Genomic DNA, 18,482 nt, shown 5'->3' on the forward strand with positions numbered 1-18,482 from the left:
CTGGTTCGGGAGAAGACAACGGCACATCAGAGAATATTGACATCACAGCCACTGTCGGTAGTGGAGCCCTATGGGAAGTTTTCATCAAACTAATTACAGTATATGACTCTGCAAATGATAGTGCAATGACTCAAGACTCCTGGATAAATTTGAAGGATGCCTTCTCCCAACAGCAATTTTAAGAGAGACCTAAAGCAGTTTACAAAGGAAGGTCCAAAATTCTAGTTGAGAGGTGTAAAAAGATTGTTGATAGTTATTGGAAGCAATTGATTGCAGTTATTTATTCCAAAGAGTGTGCAACGTGCAACCAAATAATAAGCTAAGGATGTCAACAATTTTGCCTGGCCCATCTTTGGGATTTTGTGTGGAATGATATCGAATTTGCCTATTTTCTCTGGTCTTTTTTGTGTTGTTCCAATATACACCAGAAAATAAACATGTATAAAAGAAAACATGAAATTGCCATAATTTTCAGGGGGAGAAATACTTCTTTTCCTGGAACAGTTTCAAGGGTGCCTACACTTTCGGCCATGACTGTATAGCAGAAAGAGGATTCAAAGGCCCCATTGTATGTCCATGAGGGGTATTACCTTTTGAAGAAGAAGATGAGAGCTTTTTAGAGGATTATTGTGAGTAATATCTGATAATCTTTAAAAAAAGAAGGGTTTTTCATGACAATATATGTGGCTGAAATAACCGAGATGGTTAACTGGACCGCTCTGTGACCCGACTGTAAAGAATTTCCAAGGAAAAAAAAAACGCTGTGAAATAACCTTTTGTGTTACAAAATGTTTCAGTGTTTGTTGGTGGTCCGAGATGGGTATGTAGTGGTCTTACAAAACTATTCTTATCTAATCTTTGCCATTGTTTCAATTTCTGTGTGCTTAATTTCTGGTCTAGTACAGGTGCTTCTCACAAAATTAGAATATCATCAAAAAGTTAATTTATTTTAGTTCTTCAATACAAAAAGTGAAACTCATATATTTTATAGAGTCATTACAAACTGTAATCTATTTCAAGTGTTTTTTTTTCAAATCAAATAAAAAATGAATGGCACCAGTGGAATATAATCAACACACATGAGGATGATTGATCCTATTTAACCAAAGCCAGGTGGAAAAAAATCAACGGGCATATGGTACTCAGCTTGAAAAAACACTAGTGTATCTGAACAAAGTGAAGAAAAAATGCCTGGATACATTGAAGCAATCACACGCGACCGTACTCCTTTCTCCCTGTATGCCTCCTTAATCTGTGTGTCCGACACATTGCCAAGTCGCAAATGGTGAAATAAAGGACACTGGAATTTTTCTCAACTTGGTGAGTGCTCGATATTTTCTTCATTTTGTTCATATTTCAAGTGTTTATTTCTGTTAATGTTGATGATTATGGCTTACAGCCAATGAAACCCAAAAGTCATTATCTCAGTAAATTAGAATACTTTATAACACCAGCTTGAATCCGAAATATTGGCTTACTGAAATGTGTGTTCAGTAAATGCACTCAATACTTGGTCAAGGCTCCTTTTGTATCAATTAATGCATCAATGCAGCGTGGCATGGAGGCAATCAGCCTGTGGCACTGCTGAGATGTTATGGAAGCCCAGGTTGCTTTGATAGGGGCCTTCTGCTCATCTGCATTGTTGGGTCTGGTGTTTCTCATCTTCCTCTTTATAATACCCCATAGATTCTCTATAGGGCTAAGGTCAGGCGAGTTTACTGACCAACTCTCAGCACATGAGGAAAGACTCCTCCAGCGGTGCTGGGTTAAAATAGAGATTGATAAAATCTACTGGACAACAACAGAGAAACTTTCAGTACATGTCCAAGAGAGTCTTGAGTCTCACTGACAGTAAACTATGGATCTACGAATAGAGAAGATGCCCTGTCTGTGGTACTCGGCACTCTCTGGTCAAAAGATGTAGTGGATGTGGGATTAATAAAAGGAGCCCAACAGGTTTAAGTCACCCCAAAATCTTCACCAAAGACAATACCCCCTCAAACCAGAAGCTGAAGAGGGTTACATGACATCAGTGTTAATTTAAGAGGACAGGGACACATATAAACCATCGGCCTATTACTCCTATAAATTAAACACAGCTGCCAAGGCTCTGTTTCTTTGCATGCAGACAGTTGTTGCCACATTTATGCCTGTGCTGGCCTCAGCTACATTGGTATTGTTTCACCCCCTTACGCTTAAGGTACCACATGCAGTAGCAGTCATACTACTATAAAACAAAAATGGATGGATAAAAGTTCTGAGTGACGTCACAGACACAGGATGGCAGCTCTCGCATGTCAGTGAGAAGGCAGACGTGACCGGCCAGCACATTGTCTTCGCCATAGGTAGAGGATTCATTCAGCATGAATCCCTAGCAACTGATCCATTACCTGGGGTGGATCCAGGTTAAGCCTCACCACTTCTTGTCCTTATCCGCAAAGAGCATCCAACAGAAAGGAAGGAGCATGTTTGGATCTTGGTGAAGAGAGAGAGATTCAGCTGTTGTGAATTCTGCTCTTGGGCTCCCTCCGGTGGTTATGAGTGGTAGTGCTGCGGTAGTTGGATCACAGCATTTATCAGGTGTATCCATTTTTTGCAATTTGGGCTGGGCTATTTAAGTCCTGCTTTATCCTTTAGTCAGTGCCAGTTGTCCATTGTTTTTGGAGGATTCACATCCATACTTGGTCTCTCCTGGTCTGCTGTTCATTTCTTCAAAGATAAGTTCTGGCCTTGTTTTTGCTGTCCACCTGCTGTGGACCTTATAGTATGTGCATTTTCTGGTTTTGTTTTGTCCAGCTTTGTCTGTGAAGGATTTTTTGCAGCCTAGCTGTGTCTCTGGAGATGCAGATATACCCTCCATGTCTTTAGTCAGATGTGGTGTTTTGTATTTTCTGTGGTGGATATTTTCTAGTGTTTTAATACTGACCGCATAGTACTCTGTCCTATTCTTCCTTTTTAGCTAGTATGGCCTCCTATGCTAAATCCTGATTTCATGTCTGCGTATGTTATTTCCCTCTCCTCTCACAGTCAATATTTGTGGGGGCTGTCTATCCTTTGGGGATTTTCCCTGAGGCAAGATAGTTTTCCCGTTTCTGTCTTTAGGGGTAGTTAGTTCTTAGGCTGTGTCGAGGGGTCTAGGGAGTGTTAGGTACCCCCCACGGCTACTTCTAGTTGCGCTGCTAGTTCAGGGTTTGCGGTCAGTAAAGGTACCACCTTCTCCAGAGTACGTCTCATGCTGCTCCTAGGCCACCAGATCATAACATTCAGCATTAGAAGTTTGATTGTCACACATACACTTTTATTGCAAATGATCCCAAGAGATTTGAGAATCAGGAAGATTCCCACTACAGTGCTTTTGGATGATTTCCAAAAATGATTGAAAAAATATATCAAAACGTTCCTTGGAGCTTACGACTCATTATCCAACAGGAGGAAATCAAATTGGAAAAAATACATCTACAAATTGCAGCCCTGAAAGAATCTTTAAAAAAATATATAGATATCACAGAATATGTAAACATGAATGGGGCTTGAGGCGGGTGCATGGCCTGACTATAGAGAAGTAGAGTCGCATGCTTCCCTGCTTCTGTCCCTGGACCTGTTCCACAGCCTTTCTCGCCTGTCACAATTCAATTGAACAAGGGCCAATGCTGGCAAAAATGTCTGCAAATATCCAGTATATCCAGTATTCCCCCAGTCCCTTCTCTGGCAGGTGTCACACGCTACCTCAAAAGCATAGCCTCATCGCTGTTCACACCAGAGGAACCAAACATGGTGTCTGCACAATCGGAATCGCATTCACACTCCCCGAGACAGCCGAGCAGGGAACATTAGCCTGGATACACTTCTCCCACTGAGATCCACAGTGAGGGGGTAGCCTCAGTAGGAGAAACAGACTACCAAGCTGTGGGGTTTAGAGTATCCTGGCGACTCATTCACTTCTGGGGACAAATGACCTGCTTCCAAGATGGTGGACAAAAGAACCGTGCTGCTTGCACATGAAACAGTGTGATTCCAGTGGATAGGATGGACTCGAGTTCACAGTTACCTTAGGTCAGGAATCATTTATCTATTCTTTATAATTGCATTGCCTAGAATTTATTCTACCCACCTGACATTTTAAATTAAGCTAAAAGAGGTCACTATCTGCAGTGCAGCAGAGAACAGACCTTCCTTCCCTGGGCAATCAGAAGGTAATGTACAAGAAGACTCCTCTCAACATGTCAGAGTATGGCTACACTTAAGAGCCCGCATTTAAGCTATACTACCTAGGGAACACATGGAAAATTTTGTCTCCAGACTGGAATCCTTTTTGAAAGCAGAAATTGCCACCATAAGGGGCAAAATGCAACAGTTAACAGAGAGGGTGATTTGTATAGAATCATGTACTGTCGCCATTACTCTGAATACAAATCTGAATACACCATTACAACTGAATACACGTAAGCAGGCTATTTTGTTCCACTCATATTAGCTGGAATATCTAACAGATCTAATGGATGACATTGAAAACAGAGGGAGATGTAACATCAGAGTTACTGCCCGAAACTGAGAGGAAAATGTCCTGAATGAGATCCTATGTCACCTCTTCTACACAATTGTAATGCTCGCGCCCAGACTGGTTGGTGCGAGCGAGGATTGTGGCCCCACTGTGCCACAAACCAGATTTACCCCGGAGGTCAGGCTTGTGTGGCTGGTAGCTGCCAGGTACCAAGGCAGCGTCTGGCAGTAGCTGCTGACCCATAAGGGCACAGGACACTGAAATAGCAGGTGGAGGCAAGTACTGTAGATATACTGTGTGGCTCAGCTGATACATAGACCGGCAAGTACTGGCAGACATGGGTGATGTAAAGGCGGACCGTTGCAGGCGAGCACGGCTATCACTCAGGCAGGCGGGCATGGCTGACATTCTGGCACATTTCAGACTGGAGGGACAGGATCAGTTTTGTGAATGACTGGGACACAGGGAAGTATGAATGGGATATAGGGACTGGTAGGACTCAGTTCAGACTGGACAGACAAGCAGCAGGTACGGCACAGATGCAGAGCCGCAGGTGCGACACAGATGCAGAGACGCAGGTACAGGAAAGACAGGACCAGATTCACACAGGTACTTACAATGAAGTAGCAAGTGTACACAAAGAGCACTAACGTTGTGCAGAGACAACAGAATAGAAACAGGTGCTGGTTCAGATATTGCAGGTTTTTTTTTAGACAAGTGTCAGTATAGTCAGTCACTGACGGTCTTTAGTGATAGAAGCTGGTTCACACACTGCAAGTTTAAGGAATAGGGACAAGGGCAGATACACAAGGAAAGGGAAAGACCCAGACTTGGATACAAACTAGTTCAGGAATAGGTACTAATTCAGACAAGGACAGGCACAGCTAAAGGTGCAGGATTCAGGCCTGGGTATACAGCCATCAGGGTGGAAGAAACAATAAAAGAACAAGGATAGGACCTGCCAACTCAGTGGTTGGGTAACAGAGACTGAAAGAGAATGTTGCTAAGGCATCTTCCCATTGGTGGAGATGCTTTAAGTACCTAGTGGCCAAATGTAGTCACCCCACAGGTCAGAGATTATTATTATAATTATTATTATTTATTTATATAGCACCATTAATTCCATGGTGCTGTACATGAGAAGTGGTTACATACAGAGTTATAGATATCATTTACAGTAAACGAATTTACGATGACAGACTGATACAGAGGGGAGAGAGGACCTTGTCCTTGCGGACTTACATTGTATGGGATAATGGGGAAGAGACAGAAGGTTGGGGGTGTAGCAGCTCTGATGGTGGTGAGGCGGCAGCTTGGGTGGTGGTGAGGCAGCAGAATGGTTATTGCAGGCTTTCCTGAAAAGATGGGTTTTCAGGTTCTGTCTGAAGGATCCGAGGGTGGTGGATAATCAGACGTGTTGAGGCGTGGAATTCCAGAGGATGGGGGATATTCGGGAGAGATCTTGGAGGCGGTTGTGTGAGGAACGAATAATTGTGGTGGAGAGTAGGAGGTCTTGTGAGGACCAGAGATTATGTGAGGGAAGATATCGGGAGATTAGTTCAGAGATATAGGGAGGGGACAGGTTGTGGATGGCTTTGTAGGTCAGTGTTAGTAGTTTGAACTGAATTCGTTGGGGAATTGGGAGCCAGTGGATGGATTTGCAGAGGGGAGAAGCAGGAGTGTAGCGAGAAGAGAGGTGGATTAGGTGGGTAGAAGAGTTGAGGACGGACTGGAGAGATGTGAGAGATTTAGCGGGGAGGCCACAGAGGAGGGTGTTGCAGTAGTCGGGGCGGGAGATGATGAGGGCAGAGTATTAGTAAATTGAGGGCTGAGGAAGGGACGGATTCTTGCAATATTTTTGAGTTGAAGGCAACAGGAGGTGGCAAGATTGACATGTTTTCTAGAGGATCTACATTCTGCAAGTCAGGAGTAGAATATTACTGCAGAAGAAGAAAGAACAGAAGAAAGAATGATCCAACATCCAATCCAGGTATATGTAAAATGTATTCCTTTTTTAAGAAAAGTTAAAATATGTGACAAAAAAGAAAAACAAATTCACATCAACTATATAAGGTTTCGAGGGGGGGACTTGGGGGTCTCATCACCAGACGCGTTTAGAGCGCTACCTGTGTTTAAGTTTACCAAGTTTAAGAGCGCAGATAGAGCTTGAAACACAAACACATGGGCTACTTGCACAGTGAACAAGTCTGTATGATCATGTTCACACACCACCAAGAAAACTGAAGACACAAAAGAGAATAGTAAAACCAAAAACACTCAGTTTGAAAAAATGTTGCAGTAATCCGCAAGTGCTAGTAAAAGATGTAAAAAACAGGGTATTTGGTTGATACGTTTTTTGCAAAAAATGTATACTAAGCTGCTCTACCAATCTTCACGGTATACCCTTATCAGAGCTTAGTATACATTTTTTGCAAAAAACGTATCAACCAAATACCCTGTTTTTTACATCTTTTACTAGCACTTGCGGATTACTGCAACATTTTTTCAAACTGAGTGTTTTTGGTTTTACTATTCTCTTTTGTGTCTTCAGGTTTCTTGGTGGTGTGTGAACATGATCATACAGACTTGTTCACTGTGCAAGTAGCCCATGTGTTCCTGTTTCCATAATTGTTCTCTTGTGTCTACAAGACTGGGGAGTTCCACCACTCCTCTTGGGCTATCTGCACAAAAGCTGTTCTACCCTGTATGCACACATGGATTTTTCCTCTCTGAACCCTGTTCACACAGGTTATATACAGATGATCAGGTTTTTAAATACATCAGATAGGGATTGCATACATTAGTTAGGACTGCTCTGATAAGGGTATACCGTGAAGATTGGTAGAGCAGCTTAGTATACATTTTTTGCAAAAAACGTATCAACCAAATACCCTGTTTTTTACATCTTTTACTAGCACTTGCGGATTACTGCAACATTTTTTCAAACTGAGTGTTTTTGGTTTTACTATTCTCTTTTGTGTCTTCAGAGCTTGAAACACGTCTGGTGATGAGACCCCCCAAGTCTCCCCTCACACCTTAGATTGTTGGGGTGCATTTGTGTGCATCTTTGAAGACAGATGTTTCTTTTATTGGTTTCACAGAACCAACCAGCAGTCACTTTCCATAGATTTGTCACTGAGCACACAGGACAATCATCTGACAGGCAGAGAAGCCGTGTGACAACAACCAACAAGTGACAGAACTCAGCGCTGTGCCGGAGACTAAGGAGACAAAGGAGACTGATGAGAATGAGGAGACTGCTGCTGCACTGACAACCAGTGCACGGGGAGAAACGGGGTCAGTGGGTGCTCTTGTCCGCTGGCCCGGCTGTCTTTAGCAAGACTGCATGGACCACGGCTCATACCACTGAACGCCCGCTCTATCTCCCAGTGGGCAATACACTACACAGACAACACAGGGTTAAGGTAAAACAGGGTGGCAATACTTTATTGAACCACAGCACACAATAACAAAGAGAGCATTCCCAACATGCCAGGAATTGTATGGGTACAAAATATAAAATATATAAAATATCACTGCGTCTCCATCCAGTCAGTGGCGTAGGAAGGGGGGTGCGGGGGGGGGGGCGTTCCGCCCCGGGCGGCACAATGCTGGGGGCGGCCGGCGCTGCAGGAGAAGAAGATAAAAAAAAAAAAAAAAGACGCCCCTTTAAATCTTCGGGCGGCGCCGTCCGCCGCCACGACCAGGGCCAGCTCCCCCCACCCCCGGGTCCCGCCCCCGCCCCCCGCTCTAATACTCACCTCTCCTGGTTCCTGCGGCGCCGGCAGCTACAGAGTCCTCTGACTCTGCGACGTCTCAGAGCAGAGGGCGCGATGACGTCACTACTGTGCGCGCCGCTCTGCCTCTCTGTCCTGAGCGTCGCAGAGCCGGAGAGACGCTGACTGCACCGGACCTGCGCTGGGAACGGGAGAGGTGAGGATTTTACTTTTTTTTTTTTTTTTCTTTATGTCTGACTGTCTGGGGCTGGGGCAATGCTGGACACACTGGGGCAGTACTGGAGACCATGGGGCAGATTGCTGGACACAATGGGGCAATGCTGGAGACCATGGGGCAGATTGCTGGACACACTGGGGCAGTACTGGAGACCATGGGGCAGAATGCTGGACACACTGGGGCAATACAGGAGACCATGGGGCAGATTGCTGGACACACTGGGGCAATACAGGAGACCATGGGGCAGATTGCTGGACACACTGGGGCAATACAGGAGACCATGGGGCAGATTGCTGGACACACTGGGGCAATACAGGAGACTATGGGGCAGATTGCTGGACACACTGGGGCAATACTGGAGACCATGGGGCAGAATGCTGGACACACTGGGGCAGTACAGGAGACTATGGGGCAGAATGCTGGACACACTGAATACTGGAGACCATGGGGCAGATCTCAGGACACATTGAGGCAATGCTGGAGACCCTGGGGCAGACTTCTGGACATACTGGGGCAATACTGGAGACCATGGGGCAGATTGCTGGACACACCGGGGCAATACTGGAGACCATGGGGCAGAATGCTGGACACACTGGGGCAATACAGGAGACCATGGGGCAGATTGCTGGACACACTGGGGCAATACTGGAGACCATGGGGCAGTACAGGAGACTATGGGGCAGAATGCTGGACACACTGAATACTGGAGACCATGGGGCAGATTTCAGGACACATTGAGGCAATGCTGGAGACCCTGGGGCAGACTTCTGGACATACTGGGGCAGTACTGGAGACCATGGGGCAGATTGCTGGACACACCGGGGCAATACTGGAGACCATGGGGCAGAATGCTGGACACACTGGGGCAATACGGGAGACCATGGGGCAGATTGCTGGACACACTGGGGCAATACTGGAGACCCTGGGGCAGATTGCTGGACACACTGGGGCAATACTGGAGACCCTGGGGCAGATTTCTGGACACATTGAGGCAATGCTGGAGACCCTGGGGCAGACTTCTGGACACACTGGGGCAATGCTGGACACTGGGGCAGATTGCTGGACACACTGGGGGTAATATACTGGACACACTGGGGCAATGCTGGACACTGGGGGTAATATGCTGGACACACTGGGGCAGACTGCTGGACACACTGGGGAAAGGCTGGACACTGGGGCAGATTGCTGGACACACTGAGGGCAGATTGCTGGACACACTGGGGGTAATATGCTGGACATACTGGGGCAGATTGCTGGACACACTGGGGGTAATATGCTGGACACACTGGGGCAGATTGCTGGACAACATGGGGGTAATATGCTGGACACACTGGGGGCAGGACTTGAGGCATGGGCAGAATGTAGATACGGGGCATGATTGGAGACACGGGGCAGGATTGGATCATGGGGCAGGACGGATACGATGGAGGCTGGTGGGGCAGGATGGGGAGATCATATGGGGTAGAATGGATACTCATGAGGGCAGGATACGACAACATATGGCTGGAGCCAGGAATGAGATAAACGGGGCCAGGGTGGGGAATATTATTACCATAGGGGATAATTAAGGGATATTGTTACTGCAGTGATGTATTTATTTTATTTTTTGAGTATACTGTTTTAAATGGGGGGGCGGTCCTGTTACTGTGCAGAGTGACACTATATCACCTTTTTTTCTTCATGTGGTGTAATGTAGAAGTTGTGAAAAATTAAGTAATGTGTTCTGCAAGCGAAGCTCGAGATAACTGTGTTATTTCCTGCAGAAACGAGTCCTGGCTGGAAGGAATGATGGCGGTCTGTGCTGGATGAAAGATGAAGGACTTCACCTAGAGACGTCACTGGTGAGTCAGTGTTACCTATACACTGACACTATACACTGTATACTATATAGAGGTCCTGTGTATAATGTCACCAGTGATCTCTGTATTACCTCTACACAGACACTGCATACTAAGTACAGATCTCCTGTGAATACTGGCACTTATGGTGATAGTATTGTGGTTTTTTTTTATTACTGATCAGTATTGTAGTATTCAGTCACTATGTGGTGGTAATATGTGGTCTGGAAATGGTGCGGTGGTATTTGTCCCTTGTATGTAGTATTATTCGGTCACTATGTGGCCTGGTCATGGTGTGGTGGTATTAAGTCACAGGTGTGGCATGTGGGGGTGACACCATTAGGCCCAGTTTAAGTTCTACAAAACAGGAAAACCATTTTTGGTAACCTTTGTGTGTATTGAGCTGGGGGGGGGGGGGCGCCAAACTCGGGAACAGCCCCGGGCGGCAAAAGCTCTAGCTACGCCTCTGCATCCAGTTGACATGATGTCAGAGCTCCCAGGGTCGCTACTCCATTTGTGGATGAACGCACAGAGAAGGGGCAACGACAAGCATAGGGAGATGACCAAGAACTGTCCATAGAGTCCATACAAGGTTCAGAGCCAGTTGACGTGATGTCAGAGCTCCCAGGGTCGCTACTCCATCTGTGGATGAACGCACAGAGAAGGGGCAACGACAAGCATAGGGAGATGACCAAGAACTGTCCATAGAGTCCATACAAGGTCCAAAGCCAGTTGACAAGAGAGTCACCACCTGTCTTATCGGACCATCTCCATGGAACTAGGCGACCAGCGGGTCCCAACCCTGGCTTTCTCCAAACATATCCATGGTGCAGAGATGGTCACTGGATCAGATCTGTGTCCTTCCAACCGGAGCCGAAAACCCCTAGGCTGCATCCTATAGCATCCTAGACCAGTGTCCCTCGTGATGGTGCCATGATGAATTGGCTGCTGTCCTTTCTTCTGTCTGTAGTGTGGTTTGCAGAATGTCCGGCTGGTAGCTCTGTATTACTTCTGACCCCCAGGATGTGAACTCTGAGTCAATTTATACCCAAGGCATGTAAGCTATTTTTAGAATTACCCAGTGTCCTTTAGTTCAACATCAAGATATGGCAAACAATGGTGATGGGATTAAGTAGCACTATTAGCATACAGTGGGGCAAAAAAGTATTTAGTCAGTCAGCAATAGTGCAAGTTCCACCACTTAAAAAGATGAGAGGCGTCTGTAATTTACATCATAGGTAGACCTCAACTATGGGAGACAAACTGAGAAAAAAAATCCAGAAAATCACATTGTCTGTTTTTTTTATCATTTTTTTTGCATATTATGGTGGAAAATAAGTATTTGGTCAGAAACAAACAATCAAGATTTCTGGCTCTCACAGACCTGTAACTTCTTCTTTAAGAGTCTCCTCTTTCCTCCACTCATTACCTGTAGTAATGGCACCTGTTTAAACTTGTTATCAGTATAAAAAGACACCTGTGCACACCCTCAAACAGTCTGACTCCAAACTCCACTATTGTGAAGACCAAAGAGCTGTCAAAGGACACCAGAAACAAAATTGTAGCCCTGCACCAGGCTGGGAAGACTGAATCTGCAATAGCCAACCAGCTTGGAGTGAAGAAATCAACAGTGGGAGCAATAATTAGAAAATAGAAGACATACAAGACCACTGATAATCTCCCTCGATCTGGGGCTCCACGCAAAATCCCACCCCGTGGGGTCAGAATGATCACAAGAACGGTGAGCAAAAATCCCAGAACCATGCGGGGGGACCTAGTGAATGAACTGCAGAGAGCTGGGACCAATGTAACAAGGCCTACCATAAGTAACACACTACGCCACCATGGACTCAGATCCTGCAGTGCCAGACGTGTCCCACTGCTTAAGCCAGTACATGTCCGGGCCCGTCTGAAGTTTGATAGAGAGCATTTGGATGATCCAGAGGAGTTTTGGGAGAATGTCCTATGGTTTGATGAAACCAAACTGGAACTGTTTGGTAGAAACACAACTTGTCGTGTTTGGAGGAAAAAGAATACTGAGTTGCATCCATCAAACACCATACCTACTGTAAAGCATGGTGGTGGAAACATCATGCTTTGGGGCTGTTTCTCTGCAAAGGGGCCAGGACGACTGATCCGGGTACATGAAAGAATGAATGGGGCCATGCATCGTGAGATTTTGAGTGCAAACCTCCTTCCATCAGCAAGGGCATTGAAGATGAAACGTGGCTGGGTCTTTCAACATGACAATGATCCAAAGCACACCGCCAGGGCAACGAAGGAGTGGCTTCGTAAGAAGCATTTCAAGGTCCTGGAGTGGCCTAGCCAGTCTCCAGATCTCAACCCTATAGAAAACCTTTGGAGGGAGTTGAAATTCCGTGTTGCCAAGCGAAAAGCCAAAAACATCACTGCTCTAGAGGAGATCTGCATGGAGGAATGGGCCAACATACCAACAACAGTGTGTGGCAACCTTGTGAAGACTTACAGAAAACGTTTGACCTCTGTCATTGCCAACAAAGGATATATTACAAAGTATTGAGATGAAATTTTGTTTCTGACCAAATACTTATTTTCCACCATACTATGCAAATAAAATGTTAAAAAAACAATGTGATTTTTCTGGATTTTTTTTTTCTCAGTTTGTCTCCCATAGTTGAGGTCTAACTATGATGTAAATTACAGACGCCTCTCATCTTTTTAAGTGGTGGAACTTGCACTATTGCTGACTGACTAAATACTTTTTTGCCCCACTGTATAAGCACACTCAATAAACAAAGCTTAACCCACTCAATGTACAGTCACTATTACAGACTTAGGGTACCATTACACTATACGATTTACCAACGATCACGACCAGCGATATGACCTGGCCGTGATCGTTGGTAAGTCGTTGTGTGGTCGCTGGAGAGCTGTCACACAGACAGCTCTCCAGCGACGAACGATGCCGAGGTCCCCAGGTAACCAGGGTAAACATCGGGTTACTAAGCGCAGGGCCGCGCTTAGTAACCCGATGTTTACCCTGGTTACCAGCGTAAAAAAAAACAAACACTACATACTTACATTCCAGTGTCCGTCAGGTCCCTTGCCGTCTGCTTCCCGCACTCACTGACTGCCGGCCGTAAAGTGAAAGCACAGCACAGCGGTGAGTCACCGCTGTGCTGTGCTTTCACTTTACGGCCGGCAGTCAGTCAGTGTGGGAAGCAGACGGCAAGGGACCTGACGGACACCGGAATGTAAGTATGTAGTGTTTGTTTTTTTTACGCTGGTAACCAGGGTAAACATCGGGTTACTAAGCGCGGCCCTGCGCTTAGTAACCCAATGTTTACCCTGGTTACAAGCAAACGCATCGCTGGATCGGTGTCACACACACCGATCCAGCGATGACAGCAGGAGATCCAGCGACGAAAGAAAGTTCCAAACGATCTGCTACGACGTACGATTCTCAGCAGGATCCCTAATCGCTGCTGCGTGTCAGACACAGCGATATCGTATGGATATCGCTGGAACGTCACGGATCGTACCGTCGTAGCGACAAAAGTGCCACTGTGAGACGGTACCCTTACACAGTATGTTAGATAGTATATCAGTGGGCAGTCTGTCTTTTTGACCCACCAGACATAAACACTTAAATTCACAAGCCAATATACAGATTAACCCCTTAGTGACAGAGCCAATTTGGTACTTAATGACCGAGCCAATGTTTGCAATTCTGACCACTGTCACTTTGAGGTTATAACTCTGGAACGCTTCAACGGATCCCGCTGATTCTGAGATAGTTTTTTCATGACATATTGTACTTCATGTTATTGGTAACATTTCTTCGATATTACTTGCGATTATTTATGAAAAAAACGGATATATGGCTAAAATTTTTAAAATTTTGCAATTTTCAAACTTTGTATTTTTATGCCCTTAAATCAGAGAGATATGTCATGAAAAATAGTTAATAAATAACATTTCCCACATGTCTACTTTACATCAGCACAATTTTGGAAACAAATTTTTTTTTTGTTAGGGAGTTGTAAGGGTTAAAAGTTGACCAGCAATTTCTCATTTTTACAACACCTTTTTTTTAGGGACCACATCACATTTGAAGTCATTTTGAGGGGTCTATATGATAGAAACTAACGAAGTGTGACACCATTCTAAAAATTACACCCCTCAAGGTTCTCAAAACCACATTCAAGAAGTTTATTAACCCTTTACATGCTTCACGAGAACTGAAACAATGTGGAAGGAAAAAATGAACATTTAACTTTTTTTTGCAAACATTTTAATTCAGAACCATTTTTTTTATTTTCACAAGTGTAAAAACAGAAATGTAACCATAAATTTTGTTATGCAATTTCTCTTGAATACGCCAATACCCCATATGTGAGGGTCAACCACTGTTTGGGCGCACCGCAGAGCTTGGAAGTGAAGGAGCGCCGTTTGACTTTTTCAATGCAGAATTGGCTGGAATTGAGATCGGACGCCATGTCACGTTTAGAGAGCCCCTGATGTGCCTAAACAGTGGAAACCCCCCACAAGTGACACCATTTTGTAAACTAGACCCCTTAAGGAACTTATCTAGATGTGTGGTGAGCACTTTGAACCCCCAAGAGCTTCACAGAAGTTTATAACGTAGAGCCGTGAAAATAAAAAATCGCATTTGTTTACACAAAAATTATCTTTTCGCCCACAAATTCTTATTTTCACAAGGGTAACAGGAGAAATTAGACCACAAAAGTTGTTGTGCGATTTCTCCTGAATACGTCGATACCCCATATGTGAGGGTACACCACTGTTTTGGCGCACCGCAGAGCTTGGAAGTGAAGGAGCGCCGTTTTACTTTTTCAATGTAGAATTGGCAGGAATTGAGATTGGACGCCATGTCGCATTTGGAGAGCCCCTGATGTGCCTAAACAGTGGGAACCCCCCCAAGTGACACCATTTTGGAAACTAGACCCCTTAAGGAACTTATCTAGATGTGTGGTGAGCACTTTGAACCCCCATGTGCTTCACACAAATTTATAATGTTGAGCCGTGAAAATAAAAAATCGCATTTTTTCTACAAAAATGATCTTTTTGCTCCCAAATTTTTATTTTCACAAGGGTAACAGGAGAAATTAGACCACAAAAGTTGTAGTGCAATTTCTTCTGAGTATGTCGATACCCAATATGTGGGCGTAAACCACTGTTATGGCGCACTGCAGAGCTTGGAAGAGAAGGAGTGTCGTTTTACTTTTTCAATGTAGAATTGTTTGGAACTGAGATCGGACGCCATGTCGCGTTTGGAGAGCCCCTGATGTGCCTAAACAGTGGAAACCCCCCACAAGTGACCCCATTTTGGAAACTAGACCCCCCATGGAACTTATCTAGATGTGTGGTGAGAACTTTGAATGCCCAAGTGCTTCACAGAAGTTTAGAATGCAGAGTCGTGAAAATAAAAAAATATTTTTTTTTCCACAAAAAAGATTTTGTAGCCCCAAAGTTTTTATTTTCACAAGGGTAAGAGGAGAAATTGGACCCCAAAAGTTGTTGTCCAATTTATCCCGAGTATGCTGATGCCCCATATGTGGGGATAACCCACTGTTTGGGCGCACGGCAGAGCTCAGAAGGTAGGGAGCACCATTTGACTTTTTGAGCGCAAAATTGGTTGTCGTGTTTTGAGACCACCTGATGTACCTAAACAGTGGAAACCCCCCAATTCTAGCTCCAACCCTAACCCCAACACACCCCTAACCCTAATCCCAACCCGATCCATAATCCTAATCACTAACCCTAACGATAATCACAACCCTTACCCCAAAACAACCCTAATGTCAACCCTAACCACAACCCTAATCAAAACCCTAAATCCAACACACTCCTAATCCTAATCTCAACCCTAACCTCAAACCTAACCCTAATCCCAATACACCCCTAATCACAACCCTAACCTTAACCCTAATCCCAAACCTAATCCCAAGCGTAACCCTAATGCCAACCCTAACCCTAATACCAACTCTAATCCAAACCCTAATCCCAAATCTAACCCTAACTTTAGCCCCAACCCTAGCCCTAACTTTAGCCCCAAACCTAACCCTAAGGCTACTTTCACACTTGCGTCGTTTGGCATCCGTCGCAATCCGTCGTTTTGGACAAAAAACGGATCCTCCAAATGTGCCCGCAGGATGCGTTTTTTTGCCCATAGACTTGTATTGCCGACGGATCGTGACGGATGGCCACACGTCGCGTCCGTTGTGCACTGGATCAGTTGTGTTTTGGCGGACCGACGGCACAAAAAAGTTCAATGTAACTTTTTTTGTACGTCGTGTCCGCCATTTCTGACCACACATGCGTGGCCGTAACTCCGCCCCCTCCTCCCCAGGACATAGATTGGGCAGCGGATGCGTTGAAAAACTACATGCGCTGCCCACGTTGTGCACAATTTTCACAACGTGCGTCGGTATGTCGGGCCGACGCATTGCGACGGCCCCGTACCGACGTAAGTGTGAAAGAACCCTAACCCTGAATTTAGCCCCAACCCTAACCTTAGCCCTAACCTTAGCCCTAGCCCTAGCCCCACCCCTAACCCTAGCCCTAACCCTAGCCCTAACCCTAATTTTAGCCCCAACTGCTCTTCTCCTGCCGGGAGGAGCAGCAGGAGGACCCAGGGACACAGGTGAGTATGATAGGGTCCCCGAATCCCCCTATTTCTATGTCCTCTGATGTGCGATCACATCAGAGAACAGAGAATTACACTTTGCTTTTTTTTTTTTTTTGCGGTCGCCGGTAAACAGTTAATTACCGGCGATCGCAAAACAGGGGTCAGTAAAACCGGGGGAGATAGGCGTGTATCGGGGGGCTACCTGGGACCCCATTTCTCTGTCCTCTGATGTGCAATCACATCGGAGGACAGAGAAATTAAAAAGAAATTGCGTTGGTTTTTTTTTGCGATCGCCGGTAAACGGTTAATTACCGGCGATCGCAAATGCGGGGTCGGTAAAAAAAACAACAAATCATGTTCTCTGGGGTCTCGGCTATCCCCGGCAGCCGAGACCCTGGAGAAAATCCGACTCTGGGGGGCGCTATTTACTTTTTAAGTACCCTTAGCGGCCGTCGTTAAAAGGCGTATCGGCGGTCGCTAAGGGGTTAAAAAACAGTTCTTTTGTTTATGCAAAAACGTAGCTGTCTGGGTAATTAAGATACAATCTGGTTTCTTCACAACGGGGTTCAGCCAGGAGCGCGCTGTGTAGGCTCCGCACCCACCCCTGACGAAGGAAGGAATACACGTTCCGAAACGCGCGTCGGGTTAGCGCGCACACTGGCAGAACCACCTCAGGTATACAGCTATTATAATTTTGCCACCAATTGTTGTTAGTCTTTGATCATGGGCACCATGCTAGCCTAATCATTACTCTGCACAGGTGCACTTTATCTCTACTTAATATCGTCAGTCATCACTGCTCTACTCCCCTTGGATTTATTTTTTCATATACTTTATTTTTAAGCCCCTAGAATTGATACTGAGTCAGTATAGTAGGAACAGCGTGATTTATTTCACTGGCTTTCTTTTTTTGCCGTTGCACTTGGTCACTTTAGTTGGCATATTTTGCACAGTGCATTGTGTGGCACATATATTGAATTTGTGTTTTATATGAATTTATATTGTTTACACTTCTTATTTACTTTTTATCCCGTTTTTACACGTAGTCTATGTGGCGTTGGAGTGTGATCATGACTTGCCATTAATTATTTATATAAATAATAAATCTCATTTGCACCGGTCACTTTATATATTTGGTTAGGTATATATATAAACGTTATACTGATTTAATACCCTCCCCTTTTCTTTCCGGTTGCACTAGTCACTTTATTCTACACGTTTACAAATTTCAACTCAGTTGTACATATCATTTTCAAACTCCCCCCCCCCCCCCCCCTCCCCCACAATTTTTAGTATCATATATATACTGAGTCTACTCTCTAATTTGTTCTTTTTTTTTTGTACTTTTGGTGTAGCTGTATAATATTTTTAATTTTTGGAGATATATTTTTTATCCTGTTGGTGGTTTTATTGCTATTAAGAGATACACATATAGCCCCTTGCTTTTCATATATGATCTGTCAGTGTACGCATTCTATTATTTATTAATTTTATATTTTATTTTTTGTTTGTATAAATTACATATTTTAATATACATAATTGATTGATATGTAATCAT

Source organism: Ranitomeya imitator, chromosome 2 (genome assembly GCF_032444005.1).
Source record: "Ranitomeya imitator isolate aRanImi1 chromosome 2, aRanImi1.pri, whole genome shotgun sequence".
NCBI lineage: Eukaryota > Metazoa > Chordata > Amphibia > Anura > Dendrobatidae > Ranitomeya > Ranitomeya imitator.